The sequence below is a fragment of the Prinia subflava genome, chromosome 14 (genome assembly GCF_021018805.1).
Source record: "Prinia subflava isolate CZ2003 ecotype Zambia chromosome 14, Cam_Psub_1.2, whole genome shotgun sequence".
Taxonomy (NCBI): domain Eukaryota; kingdom Metazoa; phylum Chordata; class Aves; order Passeriformes; family Cisticolidae; genus Prinia; species Prinia subflava.
In genome coordinates, this window is record NC_086260.1 from 12,897,203 (window position 1) to 12,918,205 (window position 21,003).

General features: G+C 51.9%; 1 protein-coding gene across 4 annotated transcripts in view; it reads right to left on the bottom strand.

The window, feature by feature from the left end:
• The window catches only part of FBLN2 (fibulin 2), an 86,860-nt gene extending 66,558 nt beyond the window's left edge, over window positions 1-20,302 (bottom strand). For 2 of the 4 annotated variants that reach the window (XM_063411343.1, XM_063411347.1), the window contains exon 1: window positions 4,731-4,889. The gene's annotated coding sequence lies outside the window, so the exon portion shown is untranslated. Of the gene's footprint in view, window positions 1-4,730; window positions 4,890-15,701; window positions 15,841-20,122 lie in introns of those variants that run through there. The other 2 variants (XM_063411346.1, XM_063411345.1) reach the window with 2 other exon arrangements.
• Between the last annotated feature and the right edge of the window lie 701 nt (window positions 20,303-21,003).

Sequence of the window (21,003 nt, forward strand, 5' to 3'; positions counted from 1 at the left end):
CCCAGGGAAGGCTGAGGGAGTGCCAGGCAGCTCTGCAGGTTCCTGGGGGCACAGCCACAGCAGCAGTGCTGCCTCCAGCCCCAGCACTGGGTCTGACACTCCAGAGGAGCTCAGAGGGCTCCCTCCACTCTGCCAATTAATTCCAAATCAGTGTCCAAACAAAATGTCAACAAAGCAAGTTTGTAGCAAATCACTTTTTCCGTGATTGCATCCTGACTTTGTCACTATTGTGATTAACGGTGCAAGTCTAGCCGGTGGGCACTGAAAGATGCCCAATTCTTGGGCCTGGCTGAGCACCTGCCCATTTATTCTCTGGTGTGCAGAAAAGGAACTCAGACCTGTTTCATGCCCTCCCCACCTCCATGGAGTGCAGACAAGAGCATATCTGGAGGATGGGCTGGACCTACCATGAGGCATATTGCAGATTGTAAATTAATAAAATCCAGAAAAAGCAGCAGTGATCATTCCCTGGGAACAGTTTCCTCTCATATGGTGACAAAAGAAAGCCCATATCAGGGTTATTATATATAGCAATTAAATCCTTCAGCTAAAGCAAAAAATTATTATTTTAATGGAGGAATAACTAGAACACTTGGTTAAAACATTCTCATAGACATGTTAATTACCACAGGCATTAAACAAATGGAAATCAAAGCCTACCATTTGTTGAGCACTTTGAAAAGTTTCAATGCAAAAAAAAAGTGCTGGAAAGAAACTTTCATTTTTTTCCTCATGAATGAGAGTAAATCCCTGTAAATGAAGCTGCATCTATCATGCTGCTAATCAGTCAGCAGCCACAGATGTAATCCATCAATCCAAGGTTCCTGCACAAACTTTCCATAAAAGATAATGGAATTAATTTGGTTTGCTGGGTACCAAGCTGAAAGGGAAAGAAGCCTGCTCTGCTATTCCATCTCAGAGCCCATCATGCAGAGACAACAATAACTCCAGGTGGGGAGAACAGAGGGCACACGTGCACTACCTCCATCTCCCAGCTCGGTTTATCCTTCACTTCTGCCTGCAGCAGATGCGGAGCCCTGGATCCTGACTCCCCCCCTTTGACAGGGAACAGACCCCAGTTGTCCCAGTGGTAACCTTAATTTGCAGAATGGTTTCCTGGAGATAGGAGCACGGGTTTTACCTGTTTCTGCACACAACCCCAAGCTGGCATACCCAGTTGCTGAGGGTCCAAATGCAGAGACAGCCTCTGTCCTCAGATGCACGAGGGCACTTCTCATGTTCAGAACAATTTGTGGTCCTGTACCATATTCAATCTACAAACCAGAATGAGATTGGAAAAGCGACTCTTGCTTATTTTGTAAATTACACATTTCATTTTCTAATACCACAGGAAGTGGGTGTGATCTGCTGTGTGCAACCCAGACTTGAGTATTTACAGTCACTGATCATCACACAATGCAAGTAAACCCATGACCACTTGCAACTACAGGTGGAACATTCAAAATAGAGATCCCAGCAAACCAGATGATACTGCACTAACAAAAAATGCTGATTGAATAATTGTATATGTTACCTTATGCACACACACATAATTTAAACAAGAAAACTTTTTTCCTTTAACATCATCTTGGTTTTGTTGAACACACTGCCCAAACAGTAAATTCAACCTGATTTTCATCATAGCAAACAATACTCCACCTAAAGTGCCATTGACTAGTTGTTTGGTCTTGGCACATTAAAATACATATTTATGTTTTGGTCAATGATCTTCTGGAAGGGAAGGAAATTGTTTGATTTTCCAGCTGAGGAAATCCTATAGCTGTAAAGATAATTAATACAAGGGGAAGTAAATAATTAGTACAAGGGGAAATGAATAATTAGTACAGCAGGAGAAGAATGAGGTTGTAGTCCCTCTTTGCACATTAGCTATGCACAGTCCAGCACATGACTGAGAAGGAAAATTAAGATGGAAAAGTTACGAAGATGAGAGATGAAATAGAGTCTCCCAAGAGTGCAGAATACTGGGTATTTAAAACAATGAAAGAAGGATAAAAGCCCCACGCAGGGAAGCAGGGGAGGTGCAGGGGGAGGCATTTCAGCCCTCCAGACTGGCCTGTCAGTGCTCTGGGAGGCTGAGGGGCACCTGCAGAGAGCCTTCCTGGGGCACTGCCCGGCCTCAGCCCTGACTGAAAGGCTCTGGCAGCCCAGCCAGACGTGCACACCCTGCTGCAGGCTGGGCTGGAGCCTGCCACGGGAGAGCTTTTCCCTGGATTTCAGGAATCCATCACACAGCGGCTCTGCAGGCTCCCTGCCGAAGGCAAGCACAGCAATCCCCACACCACGGCCCTGGGCTCCAGAGCACAAAGAACAAGAACAGAACACAGAGGCCCAGGTGTTTACATGCTCAGAAGGTCACTGGTGCAGCCTGACATCAGTTTTCTGGAATTCACCTCGCTGGTGAGGTTCTCTGGCATCAGTGGAGGGGTGGGTAAGACTTCAGAGGGCAATTAACATCCCTGATAAACTGCTTGGGATGGATGGATTGTCCCTCTGCTGTGAGGTTTAGCACAGAATCCCAGGCTGGGCTGGGCTGGAAAGGACCTTAAAGATATCCCAGTTCCACCTTCCACTACCCCAGGCTGCTCCAAGCCCTGTCCAGCCTGTGGACACTTCCAGGGATGGGAGTTCCACAACTGTGCACCACAGAGAGACTTTCCATTATTAACTACCTTGTTTTTGGGTAGATAAAGCTGCAGAGCCTGTGATTTTTCACTTTGCAAAGGAGAACCCTATGGGCAATGTGAACAAAATGTACAGAAGTGTAAGGAACACAAATAAACTGAAGGGGATATTCCTTCACCAAATGAGGCCCACAACAGTGCAGAGGCCAGGGAGGAGAAAGCAATCGTTCCCTTGGAGGTCAGCTGGGAGAATCCCAGCACAGCCCTGAAAAGAAGTGATGGATTCCACCATTCCAGCAGCTCATCCAGAGGAATGGAGAAGGAAAGTGGTGCAACATCTCACAGTTCTGCCAGTCCTGTCCCACCTGCAAGACAAACACCTGTGGAGGGTGCAAGGCGTGCATCCCAATGGAGATCTCCTCTCAGGAACCTGGGGCGGCCACACTGTACATGGGCACTGTCAGGATCTAATATCTGGCTTAATCCCACTTCCAGCAGGACCCTGTGTAACAGCCTCAGGGAGGGAGAGACCCTCAGCGGGCCACTGGGCTGTAACAAATTCACTGCAACACCCAACTCTGCTCTGCTCTCCCCTGGCCTGTGCCTCCTGTATCTGCAGGACACACCTCCTAAGAGAACAGAAGCCAATCTTCATGTTTAAGAGCCATTAAAGTATGTCTTATTTCATAGATGCTGCACTCACACACAGCTCCACACTCTGCCTTTCACTGACTGGAAGGAAACCCCAGCCAGAAGTGAATTGCCATTTGCCTTTCCTTCCTACACCCCGAGACATTTCATCAGTAAAAAGGCTGGACACAAAGCCCTGCTATGAGCATGCATCATCTGAGTCAACACTAAAACAGCCTTCCTCTGCCATTCATACACGAAAACCACTGAATAAAGAGGGGGGCAAAGGGAATGACAGCAAAAACTCCAAACACACACAAAGGATTTCAGTAGTGTTTAACTGGAAATAAAAAAGGCTCTGCAGAATGCTGCCCCCAGAGTGGGGCACAGTGGCCCCGTGCCCAGTTCCTGGGGGTTCCTGGGGGTTCCTGGGGGCTCCTGTCCCCTGTCCCCACAGCTGTGCTCCAGCAAACCCATGCAGCTCACAGTGCTTGGGGCAGGAACCCAGGCAGAGCCCAGTGACACAAACCAGCACAGGACACTTGCACACCGCAGGGACAGCAGTGAGCGCCTCCAAACTCGGATATTTCAGCCCAGAAAGGCGTCACTGAGAGCCCGTAGTGCACATAATCATTGCCATCTCTCTGGGAAGCTCTCACACTGCCACAATACAATCTGCAGCAGCCAAGCACTCAGCCTAGCCATTCCCAACCCCAGAGACAATGCCTATATTTTTCCATCACATCAGATCCTGGACGGTGGGGGGAGGGCAGGGGTGCGAGGAGAGGGGGAAATGCAACTTGAGAAGTGGTAAGGGTGTCAAAATCTAAATTACTGGGAGATATTTTGCAGCACAATCCTCCTTTATGCCCGTGCAGCTCGCTTCATATGGCTCACATTCAGCCTGTCACCGTGAATCACGGCTACTCCTTGACTTACATTAACAAAAACAAACCCAACTTTTCGCTCCAGCCTGTGAGGTAAAACTTCGAATTCCCAGTCTAAAAGCCAGAAGCGGCATTAAAAAGAATTGTTTTTGTAAGAAGCTCACTTTGAGGAGAAGATAAACAAAAAGAAAAGCCCGTGAAGATGTGACTAATAGCACAAACACATGTGTTGCTTACAGAGCATTTTGCAAGAAAGCGAAAAGCTTTGTCCACGAGCAGCAAAGACCCAGCTTTAGCAGCCTTAACTAACAAAGCAAACCCGCCCCTCCACTTAAGTCCTTAAACTGCATCAAACGCGAGATATTTAACAACAGCTTTAGAGCCTGAAGAACAGTTTAAAAGTAAATCTGGAACACAAAGTACAAAAATCAAAGTGAAACCCAGCCAGATACAAGCCCTGCAAGGAGCAGAACACAAGGCACAAAGCAAAGCCAGCACTCAAACAAAGTTATTTTACACTTCTCCCGGCAATTCTGCAACAAATGTGCATTTCGGAAAGGTTTCTGCTGACCTGTGCATGAGCAGCAATGCAGCTGTGGCGAGCTCTGCTGTCACCTTTTGTCCCCAGCCATGTCAGCTGTGCTGTGCTCCGAGGCTGCTCACTCCCAAATCCCCTTTCCCAGCTCTGTCTGAGGAACTGCCCAGATTCTGGAGTGTAATCTGAGCAGGGAAGGACCGTGTGCCGATGATATGGTTAATTCCCTTTTACCCCCTGCAATGCTGAAGGAAGCTGCCTCACATTTCAAAGCGGAGCCCAGGGCTGCCCGACCCAGGTACAGCCGGGGCTGCCCCCGCCGCAGCGGGGCCCTGCAGCGGCCCGGGGGCACCCAGGGGCGCCCAGGGGCACCCAGGGGCGCCCGGGGCCTCGCCTCGCCCCCCTGGGTGCTGGGGAGCGGGGATGCGGTCCCAGCACAGCCCTCCTTGCTGGGGACACCGCCACAGGGCTGGGGACACCGCCACAGGGCTGGGGACACCGCCACACGGCTGGGGACACCGCCACAGGGCTGGGGACACCGCCACACGGCTGGGGACACCGCCACACGGCTGGGGACACCGCCAGCCCCACGGCTGTGCTCTGAGGCAGCTCTGGCGAGGCCCCTCGGGACCCAGCAGAGCCCCGGTGTCTGCTCTGGGCTCTCTGGCAATGAAGATGTGGCACAAGCTGGGCTGGAAGAGCCCCGTCTGTCCCTCTCCAGTGCTGGCAGCAGCTGAGTGATCACCCCAAACCCGAGCCTCTAAACTTTGTCAATTTACTCTTCATTTCATGTTCTTCTGTTGTTATTGATCTGCTTCTGGTTTGAATTTGCAGTTATCATCGTGCCTGACCAGAACACCACAGTCAGAGGAGAAGGAAATGCCTTTGCTTCCCAAATCCTGCACGGGGCAGAGTTACACCCTGTGAGGCTGCCAAGCTCTGCTCCAGAGGAGAGGGAGGACAGTGCTCCAACCCCGACCCTGCTGCTCCAGACCCGACCCTGCTGCCGCTCCAGCCCCAACCCTGCTGCCGCTCCAGCCCCGACCCTGCTGCTGCTCCAGCCCCGACCCTGCTGCTGCTCCAACCCCGACCCTGCTGCTGCTCCAACCCCGACCCTGCTGCCGCTCCAGCCCCGACCCTGCTGCTGCTCCAGCCCCGACCCTGCTGCCGCTCCAGCCCCGACCCTGCTGCCGCTCCAGCCCTGTCCCTGCTGCCGCTCCAACCCCGACCCTGCTGCCGCTCCAACCCCGACCCTGCTGCCGCTCCAGCCCCGACCCTGCTGCCGCTCCAGCCCTGTCCCTGCTGCCGCTCCAGCCCCGACCCTGCTGCCGCTCCAGCCCCGACCCTGCTGCTGCTCCAGCCCCGACCCTGCTGCCGCTCCAGCCCTGTCCCTGCTGCCGCTCCAGCCCCGACCCTGCTGCCGCTCCAGCCCGGCACGGGCATCTCCTGAGCCTCTGCCCTGAAAAGGGTGAGGTGCACTCTGAGAGGGGCTGTGCTGCTCCCCAGCTCTGTGGGAAATCTGTGGAACCTCGGTGTCAGCAGTGTCCCAGAGCCAAGCACTACTGACCCAGCTGGGGGGACTGAGGGAGCCCCGCTTTAGAGGAAGGGACGAATCTCTGCCCTGTGCCAGCCCTGGGCAATGGGGAGCAGAGAGAGCTGCTGCAGCAGCCTGGAGAGGGCCCCTGAAGAGATTAAACAGCCAGGGATCTTGGAAGAGGGAAGATTGAGACAAAAAGATGGCAGAAAACAGAAAACTTTTGGGGGAACTTTAACTCGTGGCCAGGAGGGAGCAAAGCAATTTCATGTAAGGGACCTGCTTTTTAAACCCTTGCCCGGGTATTTAACATCTAAAAATACCTTGTGTGGGATTTCTAACAATTGCATTCTGCATTCTTGAGCTTTCCTGTCTTCAAGCTCTTGGCCTTTATTCTAAAGCAAAGGTGAGAGCTCTATCTTCCCTGTTGCAAAATTCACTAAACCCAGTTAAGTTTGAAATTAGCATGTCAGCAAGATAAAACTTGGAATAATGTAATGGACTATTTCAGAGAGAAATATCTATTCTTCAAGGGTGACTTCAACATCTCAGCTCAGAAATTTGATCTCGATTGGTTATAATGACAATTGCATACAAAAAAAAAAAAAAAGGCAACAAAAAGAAAGGGAAGTGAGCTGGAATGGAGGCCAACAGTTGTCTCTGCTGATGGCTGTGTTCGTATCACGGAATCAAGGTGTGGTTTGAAGAGTGTGTGGAAGAGACCTTAAAACTCAGCTTTTTCCACCCCTGCCATGGCAGGGACACCTCCCACTGTCCCAGGGTGACCCAAGCCCCAGTGTCCAGCCTGGCCCTGGGCACTGCCAGGGATGCAGGGGCAGCCACAGCTGCTCTGGGCACCCTGTGCCAGGGCAGGGAATCCACAGCCTGCCCTCTGCCAGCCCCAGACACCCTCCCCTGCAGCCAGCAGCACCCCGGGGTGCTCCCTTCACTGCCCGACTGCATTAGCCTGAGAACAGGCTGTAATTCGCTGAAATGACGATTCATCAAATCCTATTTTTCTCTAAGGCAGCTAATGAACAGCCAATTAAGTGTCTCGGTAGTTCTCAAATAACAAAGGAATACTCAGGAGTGACAACTAGCAGCTATTTACCAGCACGGCAGTAAAGGCAGCCTGGCCGGAGGGGCAGGAGGGGTGTGACACCACATCAGCCCAAAGCCACCTTTATCCCCACCTCAGATCACCACCCCCATCCTCAGTGCTGCTCCCAGGCCTTTGTGCCCACTGCTGTGGGGGGACAGGGAGCCCTGGTGGTGCCAGAGCCAGGGGACAGGGGAGTGGGGTGTCCAAGGGATTGGGGTGCCCAGGGGACAGGGGATGGGGTGCCCAGGGGACAGGGGATGGGGTGTCCAAGGGATTGGGGTGCCCAGGGGACAGGAGATTGGGGTGCCCAGGGGATTGGGGTGCCCAGGGGACTGGGGATTGGGGTGCCCAGGGGACAGGGGTGCCCAGGGGTTTGCAGTTCCCAGGGGCAGGAGATTGGGGTGTCCAGAGCACCCCCACATCCAGCTGGAGGAGCTGGGTACCCAGGGCCTGCCAGCCCCTCCTGTCTGGTGGCTCAGTTCATCCTTCCCAGACTCCAAACAAATCCATGGACGCTTTGTTTTGATCGTGTAGATCAGGGTAAGATTAAGATACATAAACACAACTTAGCGCAGTTACCCGAAGAGCAAGGAGTGACATTTTTCAAAGAATCCATAATCTTTGTTTTTTGAAGTATTTCTTCAGTGGGAATTGTGTTGGAGCAAAGAATGCAAAACCTAGACGCTTCCAAGAGGGGGTCATGTGAAATTACTCTATTTCGAGATTTTTCCAAATCACTAACATTTTGACTCTAAATGTATTTGTAAGAATCTGCCAAAAAAACATCAAACAAGTCATTTTTTTTTGCAGTTTGTAACTGTCTCCTTTTTTTCCAGGTCTTAAAAAATGTTTTTGTAGGGAACTTATGCCATTTCTGTAGAAACTTCTGCAATCCACAATGACATTGCATTTTTTTTTCAAGTAAAAAAGCAAGCCTCCCAATAAAGAACAAAGAACATCCTTTGTTTCAGACGAAGAATTTCAGGAGAAACCACAAAATGTTCAAGCAAAACATTAAACATTTGATTTTCCACCCATTTTGCCAACAGTCTAAGTTTTCCCATACTTCTAATATCAGTGTCAATAAGGAGGGGAGGGGAGGCAGGTCAGATGGATGACAGTCACTCTGCAACTTAAAACCTGTTAATTACATATAGATGAAAACAAGATGTTTTGCAGAAAGCACTTTTCTTCTTTAACTTAGCTTTTCTTTTTAATGAGGAAACAAGACCTGCTTGATTTACCCATCAGGAAAAAACAGCGTTGAGGGAAAACTGGAAGTTGTTACTGGTGTTATTAGAGAAGTCCTGGGCTCTGCTCCTGGGAACACCCAGCTCTGCAGCCACCTCAGCCACCAACACCAGGATCCTGTCCTTTGTTGAGGCCCAAATATTACTGATGGCAGATGTTATTTAGCCTCTTTAAGCGAGTTTTAGAAAAGCAGGCTGAGAACCAAATGGAAACATTTCATTTTGAACCCAGCAGAGTTTATTTGAAACACACACATGCTTGCCTGACACACTTCACTGCCTGTTTCCACAGCATGGTTTGGGTTGGAAGGGACCTACAGCTCACCTAGACCCAGCACAATTACCAATTCCAGTCCCAGTTTGTGGGGTTTTCCCAGTGCAGGGACATCCCCAGCCCTGGCAGCAGTGGGTGCCACAGTGCCCAGCACTGCACACACACACTGCTCTTCACACCTCAGAGACAGCAACCCCAACGCACACAAACAGCCAGGAATTAAACACATCACCTGCCTGCTCCAGGCATGCACCTGATGGCAAACAGCATAACGTGCTGGGTTATTCTTCAAATTGGTGCAGAAAGAGAGGTTTTAGTAAACTGAAGTAAACCCCAGTGAGTTTTGTGCACTTTAGTCTATTTAAATGCAGGAATAGAAGTGATGCACTCAAGTTAACCTGTCTGCCCAGACTGGAGAGACATTATTAAATGCTCTTGTTCTTTTACACATCCTAAATATTCAGACACTTGCAGCACCCCAGGGCATAGTGTGCTATGTCAACACCTTGAGAAGAATGCAAACATCTTAATAAAAGGAGGAGAGATTGCTTATCGTGCACTCCTGCTGTTAACATCTGCATTTTACAAAGCCCACGAATTATTACACACACTTTCCACAGGACATATCCTCCTGGATATGCAGGCAGCCACGCCAGGAACCAAACAGCGTGTCAGAGAGCAGACTGCATTTCTGGGTTTGCTCTGGGGGCGAGTGAATGTTTGGGAGCATTCTGCAGCTCCCCTGAGCAGAGCCATTTACTCCACGTAACCAGCTCAGAACTGAGGGGTAAATGCCCCAAACCTGCTCTGTGTCACATTATGTCCTTTTCAAACAGCCATCCAAGCTTTGCACATGAACCACACCCCAGCTCCCACCCTCAGGACCATCAGAATGCTGCTGGATGTTGCACTGATTGTACGACAGGGCAGGTGAGATCAGAGCAGAGCGTGCCATGCTGCCACATGTGGGTGTCCTGGTATGGAAAATCAATCAATAAAAAGCTACAAGAGCTGGCAGAGCCCCTGGGCAGGCTCAGCAGCTCAGCTCCTTCAGGTGGAGGGAGGAGCAGCCTCAGTCCTCTCTGATTCACTCCAGGAAAGAACGAGACAGACCCAGAAGCACGCAGGATTATCTCCAGCAGTCTAATCAGTGGCTCGAGATAATCCAGTTGGTTTTGTCTAAAGCAAATTAGGAAGTGCTGGTGGGGACTGTGCAGAGGCAGTGGGCAGCAGGGCCCAGAGCAGGGGAGGCTCAGTGGCGTCAGGAGTCTGCACAAGCTGCCCACCCTGATCCTGGGCTCAGGGGGTTCAGGAGGTGCACCCCAGTCCAACAACTCTGCCCAGCAGAGCTGCTACCACCTTCTCTGCCAGCTCCAATTACTGCCAGCAATACACTTAGCAAAGCAAAACCAGATTAAAAATAAAACAAAACTGGGCTTTGCTATCAAAACTAAAATCTGGCAGCCTGTTCCCATGCAAAACCCTTCACAAGTGATACATTCGTGGAGGACAGCTGGAATAAATCCACAACATTTAATGACATACTAAAAGCAAACCTTGAACAAACAACTTTAAATCATTTGAAATACTACTGTGAATGGATGAAACTCTGCAGCGCTCACATGTTACAATCATTAATCATTTCTCAACAGTGCAGTTTAATTATTTTAAAAAAATCATTTGCAGAAGTGGGGGGGTTTTTCCCTATTCCAGACATATATTTAAAGTAACACTCTCCTGAGAAAAGGTTTCACTTCAGAGTTTTACATGCATTCTCTCAATCTGATCTGATTCATGACACCAGCAAAAGAGTTTGCCCAGCTCTCACCTTAATTTATAAGTGACCTCACTCCAAAGCCCAGAGCACAGCACAGAAGAGCAGCTGTCCTGGAAGGTTTTTCTGTAAAACACTTCAAATGTGATTGCCACAGACTCAGCAAACTGCCTTGTAACTAAAATGGGAATTCGGATCCCACAGGCATCCCCTAAACCTCTGTCCATGCTCCTCCAGCACCATCCCAGAAGGTTCCAAAGGCTCAGGCAGAAGAACGGGTCTGTCATTCCATAGCTCTGCAGTGGGAACCACACAACGCCCCCGAGGATTTCAGCTGGAATGTCCCAGCCAGAGCTCAGGGACCAGCCCGGGATGATTTGGGCAGCACAGACAGAGGGAGAGGGGCACACCTGGAGCTGCTGCTGCCCAAAGGGCCCAGCTCTCACAGGAGCCCTGGGACACACAGACGGTGGCTGCTGGCCACGCTGCAGCAGCAGCTGGCCAAGGACCAGCAGCTGGCTGGTAGTCCCCACCACATGTCTGGCAGGAGGGACAGAGGGAACATTCACTGTGCTAGTGCAGACTCAGCTACTTCAAGTCAAAAACAAAGGTGGTTTGAGCTAACCTGGCTGGATTTGCAGTGAGGTGGATTAAGAACACCCAGAAGACCCCTTCTGCCAGCTCTGGTGGGGATATAATCTTTGCTGGTTGTATTTTCCGTTTCCAAAATGTCATGTATGCCAGCCCCAGGAATTGCTTTTTCTCTCTCTCCGTCGCCAGTCTAGACAAAACTGCATTAAGATCCTTTCTTGACTTACATGTACAGGTGTAAGGGGTTAGCAGTTACTAAAAGGTTTTCTGGATACAGGAAAAAATGAGCTCCTCGTCTCCAAGGTATTCTCAGTGAATAGAGTCATGAGCAAAAACCAGAATTACACTAAAAGAAGCTTCCTGCCAAGGATCACACACAAAAAAAAAAGAAATTAAAGAAAATAAATTCCTAGCAAAATAGAATAATTAGAATAGTATAAATAGAATAATAGAATAAAATAAAAGGATAGAATAATAGACTAAATAATGGAATAAATAGACTAATAGAATAATAATAATCCTACCAAAACAGAATAAATAGAAATACCAAAACAGAAAGCCGGTGAGGTGTGGAAAGGAGGGTGTGAGGTACTCACTGGTGGCAGTTCCTGGGGGGTGGCCGAGCCCCGCCCACGGCAGCTGGCTGTCCCTGTGTCCGTGTGTCTGTCTGTCCCTGGGTCCCAGTCAGTGACAGTGACAGGGCTCATGTCCCTGCCCCTGGGTCCACCCCAGAGCTCTCCAGCAAACAGGACAGGAAGGAATTATGTCTGCCTCAATGCAAACCAAGGAAGTAATTAACACACCTTCATTTTCATGAATAACAGGTTGGGTTTGTAACTCACAAGGATGAAAATGTAGCTCAAAGGGTCTGGTCCTGCTCTGGCCATGTTCAGCAGGAGGAGGAGTGGCCAGGCCATGAGTGAGCTGCTTTTCTTCACAGCTACGTTTGTTTCCACTCTTTGATCTCCAACAGAGAGACCACAATAACACAAGCAGGAGAAAACAAACTGCTTTTTGGAAAGCACCTTTCCAAGTCTCTTGTTTAACTCCTGATCTGGATGAACATGGAATTGGAAGGGACTTCTTGGGATATTAAATACAGGCCCCTGTTATTAAAGGCAACATGTCACTTCCAGCAGAAAGAAAGGTTAATGGTATGCCAATGAGCTGGAAGGAAATCCAAATTTCTAATGCAAGAGAATGGGGGGAAAAGCTAAACAAAAGTGAATGCATGAGCCCATATCACGAGATCAGAGCCTTATTCTAAACATATGGGCTGGTGGCACATGGAAGGGGAGGTAAGATGCACAATAATTAACAGTTACAGTTCTTTCTGTCACTAGGGACCTGCACACAGCTAAGAAAAACACCTCAGCACACTCAGCCCTGGCACAGAGCAGGAAGGGAGCTCCCAGTGGCCCCAAGGCCAAAGGCTCGTGGAAGAGGCAGGCAGACCCAGCCAGCAGCACTCTGGTTTCTGAAGGCAGCTGCAGCAAAGCATGCACCCCCTGCAAGTCTTTCAGCAAGCACCAAAGTCTCTGCAGAATGTAAGAGACACTTCTGGTTCTGGCAGAAGCAGCTAAATCCCACCTTGTACCCACGAATGATGGGAAGAAACTCCCAGGCAGGGAAACGTTTCCGAGGAACAGTTTGAAAGAGAAGACCAGCCCTGAAAAGATTTCTCATCTCCCTGGATGAAGGAAAGGCAGTGGAGAGGGCAGGAGGCTTGGTTTGCTTTACAGGGGATGCAAACCTGGGGCACAGCCTTGGTGGGGAGGGACAGCCAAGGTCCCTTCCAACCCCAACAGCCTCCGTGCAGCCTGGAGACCTGAGCCACCACACACGACAGCAGTGAGTGCAACAGGAGCCCTCAGAGCCTCCAGTGCACAAAAAAGGCACAAAACCACGGAGTGAAAGCAGCCTGGACTGTAACCACTGCCTGTAAGCCCTCTGCTCCTGCAGACCCAGAGGAAGGGATGTCCTTCAGCAGTGCAGCGTGGAGGCCCCAGCAGTGTCCCCTCCTGGGGCTGAGTGAGGAACTGTCCAGCAGAAGTTTCCAGGCACTGCAACACCAGGGCTGCATCCCAGCCAGAGACATGACCAGCTGCAGAGGATGCCACCTCCTCCCTGCACTGCTGCTGCACTGCTGCCATCTCCCAACTGAGCCCCAAAAACCACCCCGGGGTGCCTGCTGGGCTGCACCACACACTGCAGGAGTGCAGCTACAGCCAGGAGCACTCTGGTGAGCCCCTGGGAGCTCACAAGCCTCTTCCAGCAGGGTCCAGCTGATGCTCAGCCCCCAGAGACGGGGCTGTTGCTGCCCTCCCCCGAGCTCATGCCTGAGTGGGATGGAAAGAGCTCTGTTTGGAATGTCATCTTTAATGCCACCAAGCACTGTGGGGGACTCTGCCCATCATCACCTCTCAAAGGCCACCTACACTCAGTGCACAAAGCTGCAGAACACCATTTCTGCCAGCTTCGAGTAGGTCAGAGAAACTGAGACGTGTATAATATCACCTGATCATCTACTGCAGCTGGGAAGGGATTAAAGTGGATGGGCAGATGGAAGGAAAGAAAAGAGAGATCTCTTCAGTCATGAAAACTGATTTAAATGAAAACAAAACAATTTCCCTAGTATCTGTATACACTGCAAGGCTCCTGTTCACTTACCATCTATTCCAGTGCCACTTGCAGTGTGCTCAGGCCAGCAGCCCCACAGCAGTGGGGTCCCTGAGGAGCCCCCAGGGCAGAAGAGCTCCATGGCATTGCCATCTTGTCTTCAGTGCAAAGTCAAAGCTCCAAGCTCTACACTGAACTCCACAGACCCCGCTGGGAGCGTTGCCTTCGTGACAGAATACGTTGATGCAATTAAAATAACATGGCCCTTGAAGAGCAAGGCAGCTCTGGGAAAGCTCTGCCAACAAAGCAATGCCAATTAAGAGTGTGATTTTTGGATTATATTTTTAGACCAACATCAGCCCTATTAATGCTGGTATAAACGTCTTCAAAGTGATTTTGAAGGTCCAGCTGACGCCACTCGGGAAAAGAACCAGTTAAAAGACTGGGGTTTGGCCTCTGTAGGCTCCATTCTGTCATTAGGGGAAAAACTTTCATATGAAAACTAATTTCATCCATTCCACTAATAAGAAGGGTTTGTGTCCAAAATCTTCTCCAACAATTTTACACCCATTAACCGTGTACCACGAGCTGTAGTTTTTGTTGTTAAATGACGTAATTACGAGTAAAGCCACACTCACGGGATGTGCCCATAGCTCCCGTTTGCATCTGACAGGACCGGGATGCCTCAAGCACAGACGGGGCACGACGAGGAGCAGGAGAGGAGCGACCTCGGGTGCGGGACAAACCCCAAACACCGCCCTGTCCTCAGCGCCTGTGGGCGCAAAGAAACCAACCCCGACGCTAACACAGCCTGGCAACCGCGGCAACTTTCCTTTCCAAAGAAAACCAAAGGCTGAGGGAGAAAATTCGATACCAGCGGGGCACGCAGCGGCTCCGAGGCCGCTCCCGCAGGTGTTGGAGCCCGTGTGCCCCAGCCCTGCTGTCTGAGCTCACCCGGCAGCTCAGCCGGGCTCAGCCCCGGGCAGGAGCGGGGCAGGGCAGGCACAGGGGGCACGGGCAGGGAGAGGGCGAGAGGAGGCACAGGGGGCACGGGCAGGGAGAGGGCCAGGGCAGGCACAGGGGGCACGGGCAGGGAGAGGGCCAGGGCAGGCACAGGGGGCACGGGCAGGGAGAGGGCGAGAGGAGGCACAGGGGGCACGGGCAGGAGCGGGCCAGGGCAGGCACAGGGGGCACGGGCAGGGAGAGGGCCAGGGCAGGCACAGGGGGCACGGGCAGGGAGAGGGCGAGAGGAGGCAAAGGGCACAGCGGCGCTGCCTTGGCCCAGCCCTGCTCGCTCTCGGGATCCTGTGGCCGGCAGCGCCATTCCTGCCCGGATCCTCCTGCGGTGCCCGCAGCCCCCGGCCCATCCCGCGGTGCCCCGAGCCCGCTCGGCCCAGCCCGGTACGGCCCCTCCAGCGCCGCTCGCTGCGGGATCCACGCGTGCCGGCACAGGCAGGCTGGAGCGCCCTTCTCAGCTCTGCCTGTCCCTTCTCCTCCTCCTCCGGCACTGCCCACGGGGTTTGCTGGGCTCGCAGCCCCGCACCACTCCCGGAGCGCCTTCCAGAGCCATCTCCGCTCTCCCCAGCGCCAAGGGACATCGGCTGTGCGAACGCTCCCCCGCCCCGAGCGCTGCTCTCGCCTCCACCCCGCGAGTTGCTGGCAATAAAGCAACAGCGCCGAAAACATCCACGGAAACTTTTTTTTTTTTCCCTATGACAATTTGCCACTTTCAGACCAACAGGGAAAAAAAAAAAAAAAAAAAGGAAAGGAAAGGAAAAGAGGAACAGCGCAAGGAAATTCCCGCGTGTTTGTGCCGGGGAGGGCTTTGGATGGAGGGGCTGCAGCGGCTCCGGCCGCACTTACCGGGCTGCGCTCGGCGCTCACCGGGCTCGCTCCGCTCCGGGAAGGGCCCGGGGCCCCGGGGAGGGGCCGGAAAGCCGCGGCGGGGCCGAGCGGAGCCGGGGCTGGGCCGGGCTGACAGCGGCCCGGAGGGACCGGAGCCCCGGCGGCGCGGGCGGACACGGCGGGACAGGGGGGTGGATGGATGGATGGGTTGGTGGATGGGTTGGGATGGGGCTGGGATGGGATTGGGATGGGAGCAGCCCCCGGACGGGCTCCTTGGGACTGCGGCTCCAAAGGACAAAGACAAGCCGGGGTGAGAGGAGAGCGCCGCGCCTGCCCCGGGCCTCACCTGGCTCTGCCCGGGTTAACCCCGCTCTGTCGGCCAAAGGCGGCTTAGGCTGCGCTGTAAGAAGGGCTTTTCGATTTCTCTCTGTCCCACCGCTGCTTGCCGAGATCTAGGCAGCCCCAGACCCACCTGGCCGGGAGCCCTCGGGAGTGTTTGGTGATGGGAGCCCGCCCCGGGGTGTGTGACACCAGCGACAGCTTCTGGACCATCCCGGGGTACACCAGAGCCAGCACCGTGCCAGGGAAAGCAGCGCTGCCCAGAGGTCCCGGGAACGCCGGGGCTGCTCCTGCCGGGCAGTGCCTGTGAGCCCCGGGCTCAGCCTGTCCTGCTCCACAGCTCTGGCACCCCCTGGGCACCCGGCTCAGCCTCCCCCGCCTTCCTGCCCTTCAGCAGCAGCAGCCTGCAGCCCTGGAGCTGTCCCCGGGGCAGGCAGCATCAGACACAGCCGGGATGTTCTGCACTGCACGGCTCCTCCAGCTCCTTGGCACTTGGTTGTGGGAAGGAGAGACCCAGCCTGGTGCCCAGCAGAGCTGGACAGGACAGCTCTGCCCAGGGCTGCAGGGAGGAGCAGCAGCGTGGCAGTGTCCCAGCAAGGCCACCAGCCCAGCTGCAGCCCAACAGCCCCAGCTGCAAACAGCTGCTGGGGGCACCAGAGCATCCCTGGCTGCAGCTTTGCATCTCCCAACAGCAGAGATGCAGCAGAATCCACTGCTGCAGTCAGGGCTGGGAGCTCCCTACAGTGCTCGGTCACCTTCCTCCTCCTCTTCCTCATGGAAAAGTCAGCCTGGCCCAATCTGTGACACTAAAAATGCAACATTTTGAGGAACCTCTGGAGCTGGGCCTGCCTCTCAACTCCCATTCACAGGCAAGGCTGAAGTCTGCACAGACAAAATGTGCATACAATTAGGGAAAAGTAGCAGGGTAAGAATTTCCATTTCTGAAATACCCCGTTTCCAGCACAGGCAGTGCTGGGGAAAGTGGGGCTGTGCTATTGTGTGACGCTGCAGTGAATGTGGGAAGGGTCCTTTGCTGCTGGACACCCCGAGGGATGGAGCAACACAAAATCATTGTGTAACTTCAGCCAGAGAGAAAAATGGTATTTACTTTGTAGACAAACAATCAGCCCTCCCAAAATGCTCCTACACAGTCTTGAATTTCATCTGGAGGAAAAAGGAGAGCCTAGAAAGGCCAGAGGGCTGTGATTTTGCTCTCCCTGTGTGGAGATGCAGTGAGCAGGGCTGCTCTGAAGGCAGGGTTACAGTCCCCTGACAGGCCTGGTGGCAGCCCAGGAGTGCCCCTTGGTGGCCCCGCTGCAGGAGCAGAGGGAATTCTTCACCTGGGCTTGGGGCTGAGCTGAGAGCCAGCCCGCATCACCCAGCTCAGCACCCTGAGCTGCGTGTCTGAGGAGAGACCAGAGCAGCCAGGACTGTGGAAAAAACTAAACCAGGAATTACAGCAGGCTCCCAAAATCTCCAGCAGCTCTTCCTGTTAAAGCCATGATGCCCCAAGTGAGACAAAGTCTGTGGGTAGGTTTAAATTCTCTCATCAGACCAATTGATGGGAGATACTTCAGCAGCTTTCAGGCACCCAAATCCTTCCTCAGATCACAGATGAACCTCACCAGAGCACCACACACCTGGAGAAACTCAGGAAGTCCTAAACCTAACCCAACATTGGAGCCCTGTGCTGGTGGCCTGTCCTCAGGCAGTGCTTTCACTCAAATTATCCAAGTTAAAAAATTACTCTGTTTCTGAGCCATATTCTTAACAACATAAGATCACTTAAAATGTTTTGCTTTGACTTCAAGTGACACTGAAGAACTAATACATCCAGGATTTAATGAAGTGAGGCTAAATGGAAATATCCATCATTTCTGAATGAAAGAAAACCAGACAACATTGTCTGGGGACTGAAAGGATAAGGCAGGTCGTGTGAATGCACACAAAGACAGCAGCCATCCTCGTGGGTGGGATAAGCACACACCCACTCAGGGATGAGCTCTGGAAAGCAAAACCAGCTCTTTGGAACTCTGATTTCAGGAGAAAAGTTTGGATTTGAATCCAGGCCCCTTTTTTTTTTTGCCTCTCCAAGTCTCCTGAAGCTCTGAGCTCTGCACCAAAGGGGAAAGGGTAGCACTGCCCCCTCCCAAGGGACAGACAGGGAATAAGCACAGAGACACCTCTGTACATCCTTGGCCCAACTAGAAACAACAAATAAAATCCCCATAGAAGAGGAACCAAACCAGAAGAGAAAAGATGTGCCATTTTAAAATTCCAGGGCTAAGACACACACACACACACAAAAAAAAAAAAAAAAAAAAAAAAAAAAAAAAAAAAAAAAAAATTCTAGTGATTTCTAAGCAAGAGTTTCCTAATTGCAGACCAGGGGAATGATGCTACCAGTGTCCTCTGCCCCTTTCTTCTGCCCCTATAAATTGTAGGAGCAGTTTTGCCACATCTCTGCCATGGCCCTCCCTGCCCCATGGCTCTGGCATTCCCACTTTAAAGTGGTGCTGCTCTGGCTGAATGGCCATGGAGCAGAGCAGGCTCAGACTGAAATATTTGTTTGCGTGTCCTCATCCAACCACAGTTTTTCAGAATTTGGGAAGATGTCACAAAGCAACAGAAAACAATGTCCCCTTGGCCAAAGTCAGAGCACTCCACAGCGTGCCTTTCATTGCAGGGTATGGCTGGGAAACATAAGAAATGCACAGCTCACACAGGAAAAGCTTTCAGAAGATGTTGCTGCTTTAAAATCCCAGAGAGTCACAATTCTAGCACATTTCATACCAGAGAAATGGATTAGCTCAATCCAAACAAATCAGTTCAATCCCCGCATCCTCTGAGCCCAGGCAGAAAAGCTCATTCCATTCTGGGGATTTCTGATCACCAGGACTTGTCAGGGTTTGCTGGGGCCTGCAGAGCTGAGCTTGTGACAGGGAAAAGGTGAAGAAGGAGCTTTCAGGAGAAGATCCCTGCAGTGTGGAACAGCAGTTTAGGAGGGGCACAGCACCTCCCTTTCCTTCTCATCAGCCAGTTTTCCTGCAGGTGTTTGGTCACATTCACTCTGCTGTACCCATTCAGTGCCCTGAGAGGGACTCAGGTCATACCTGTGACACAGAGTAAAGTCCCATCCTTCAAACCAGGAGCAAGCGTTCCTGACAGGGCCTTGCCGTTAATTTAATGTACTGGTTTAATGTATTGAAACCCACTTCAGCAGAGCTTTACGAACATTTAAGGTTGCCAGCCAAGACCCAGAGCCCTTGGCAAGCTGCAAGGACCAGCAAGGTCCCACTTGACAAAGGAGTGCAGAAACCCTTAAAATTACTCATCACAGATCATCGTTTTCCTCTGGTGAATGGCTTAAATAAAAATGTTTGCACTGAGGCCAGGAATGCAGGGTCTGAGGCCAAGCAACATCCTGCAATGGTAATAAATACCTACTACCCAAATAAACTACCAGAATGGCTCTTTCCCCAGATGTCACAAAGTCACCTCGTGCACAAGCTGCTCTTTGATGCTACCCCAGCCTCGGGCTCGCAGCACCTCTGCCACAGAGCACCAGTCTGCTGTTAAAATAAACCAACTGGGATGGAAACTAAAGTACTGATACTGAATATGCATTATGGTTATTGCTGTTGCCTCACTTGTTTGAAAATGCAAATGATCCAAAGCAAAACGTTTTGGCTGCTGTGGGAAAAGGGGTGACAATCAGCAAGTGCTGGCAGACCAGCTCCCTCCTCCAGCCAGAAGGAAGGCCTCACATTAGAGGCTTTGCAAATTGGATAAGGTGTGGAGCTAATAAAAACTTGAACCAGCCTGGAAACCTGATGATTAAATCTTGGAAAGCTGAAGGCCATGTGAGCTGGTTCGTTCTGACTTCTGCTGTGATGGGTCTCTAGCAACATGTGAAAGTTATCATCTCACGAGGCAAACATCCCTGTTGTTGGGCAGCACAGACACACAGCCAGCCAAGGGCTGAACAAAACCAGCTCACGAGCCCCACGGGGACTGTTTGGACATCCCGTCCTGCACAAATACACCCAGTTCACACACAGTCAGCTCAGTGCAAAGTTAAAAATGACTCCTAGCATTACCTGCTCTGGAAATCCCAGCTGCAATGTTCCATTTGCTGCTTTTCCACCACAGCTGAAGCTGCAGCCTTGGGGCTGCATCGGTGCAAGAGGCAGCCCCTGCAGCCCACTCCTCCCTGCAGTGTGTGGATGCTGCTGTGCAGGAACACAGCAGGGCTGGAACACTGCAGCCCGGGTTAGTTCATGCTCCCAGGCCAGCCCACAAGTGCCTGGGACGTGGCTGCTGCTGCTGAAGGGAATAGCTGAGCCTGTAAATCAGACACAGCAACGCCCCTCTCACAGCTGCCCCCTGTCCCCCTCCTGAAATCTGGGTGGGTGTTTACTCTGGGACTCAGAACACACATGTAAACTGTTTAGGGATATTCCTATATCCCTGCTTCTTGTTAAAAGTGCCAGAGAGGATGAAAAATGTGGCCCATTAGTGTTATAACCATCAGAATGAAAAAATAAATAAATAGGAGAGAAGCCGTGCAGTGAGAGTTTGACCTGCAACAGCCCAGCCTGTTTCCCCAGCCTGTCCCAGCTTCTGGGGCAGTGCTGCTCTGGAGAGGTTTCCAGGTCCCAGGTCCCACTCCAGTGGTCTCCAGTGCAAGCCATGAACACCTCTGGAAAAGCAAAGGGTCACGGAGGAGACTGTGTTTGTTTATTGTCCTTGGGGTGAGATCTGAACACCGGGGCTGCCAAAGCACCGGGGCAGCTGCTCATCAGGACAGAGCCCTCTGGCCACGCTGCCTCCTTGCTTTCTTCTTTGGAAACACCTTCACTGCAGTGTGGCAGTTCCCATTTCGTGTGGGTTCCACACACAGAAAGGATCCCTCTTCCCTGCTCCCGAGGCTGAGGGGGCAGGGAAAGGTCAAAATGCCACAGGGCTGTGAGGAAAGAAG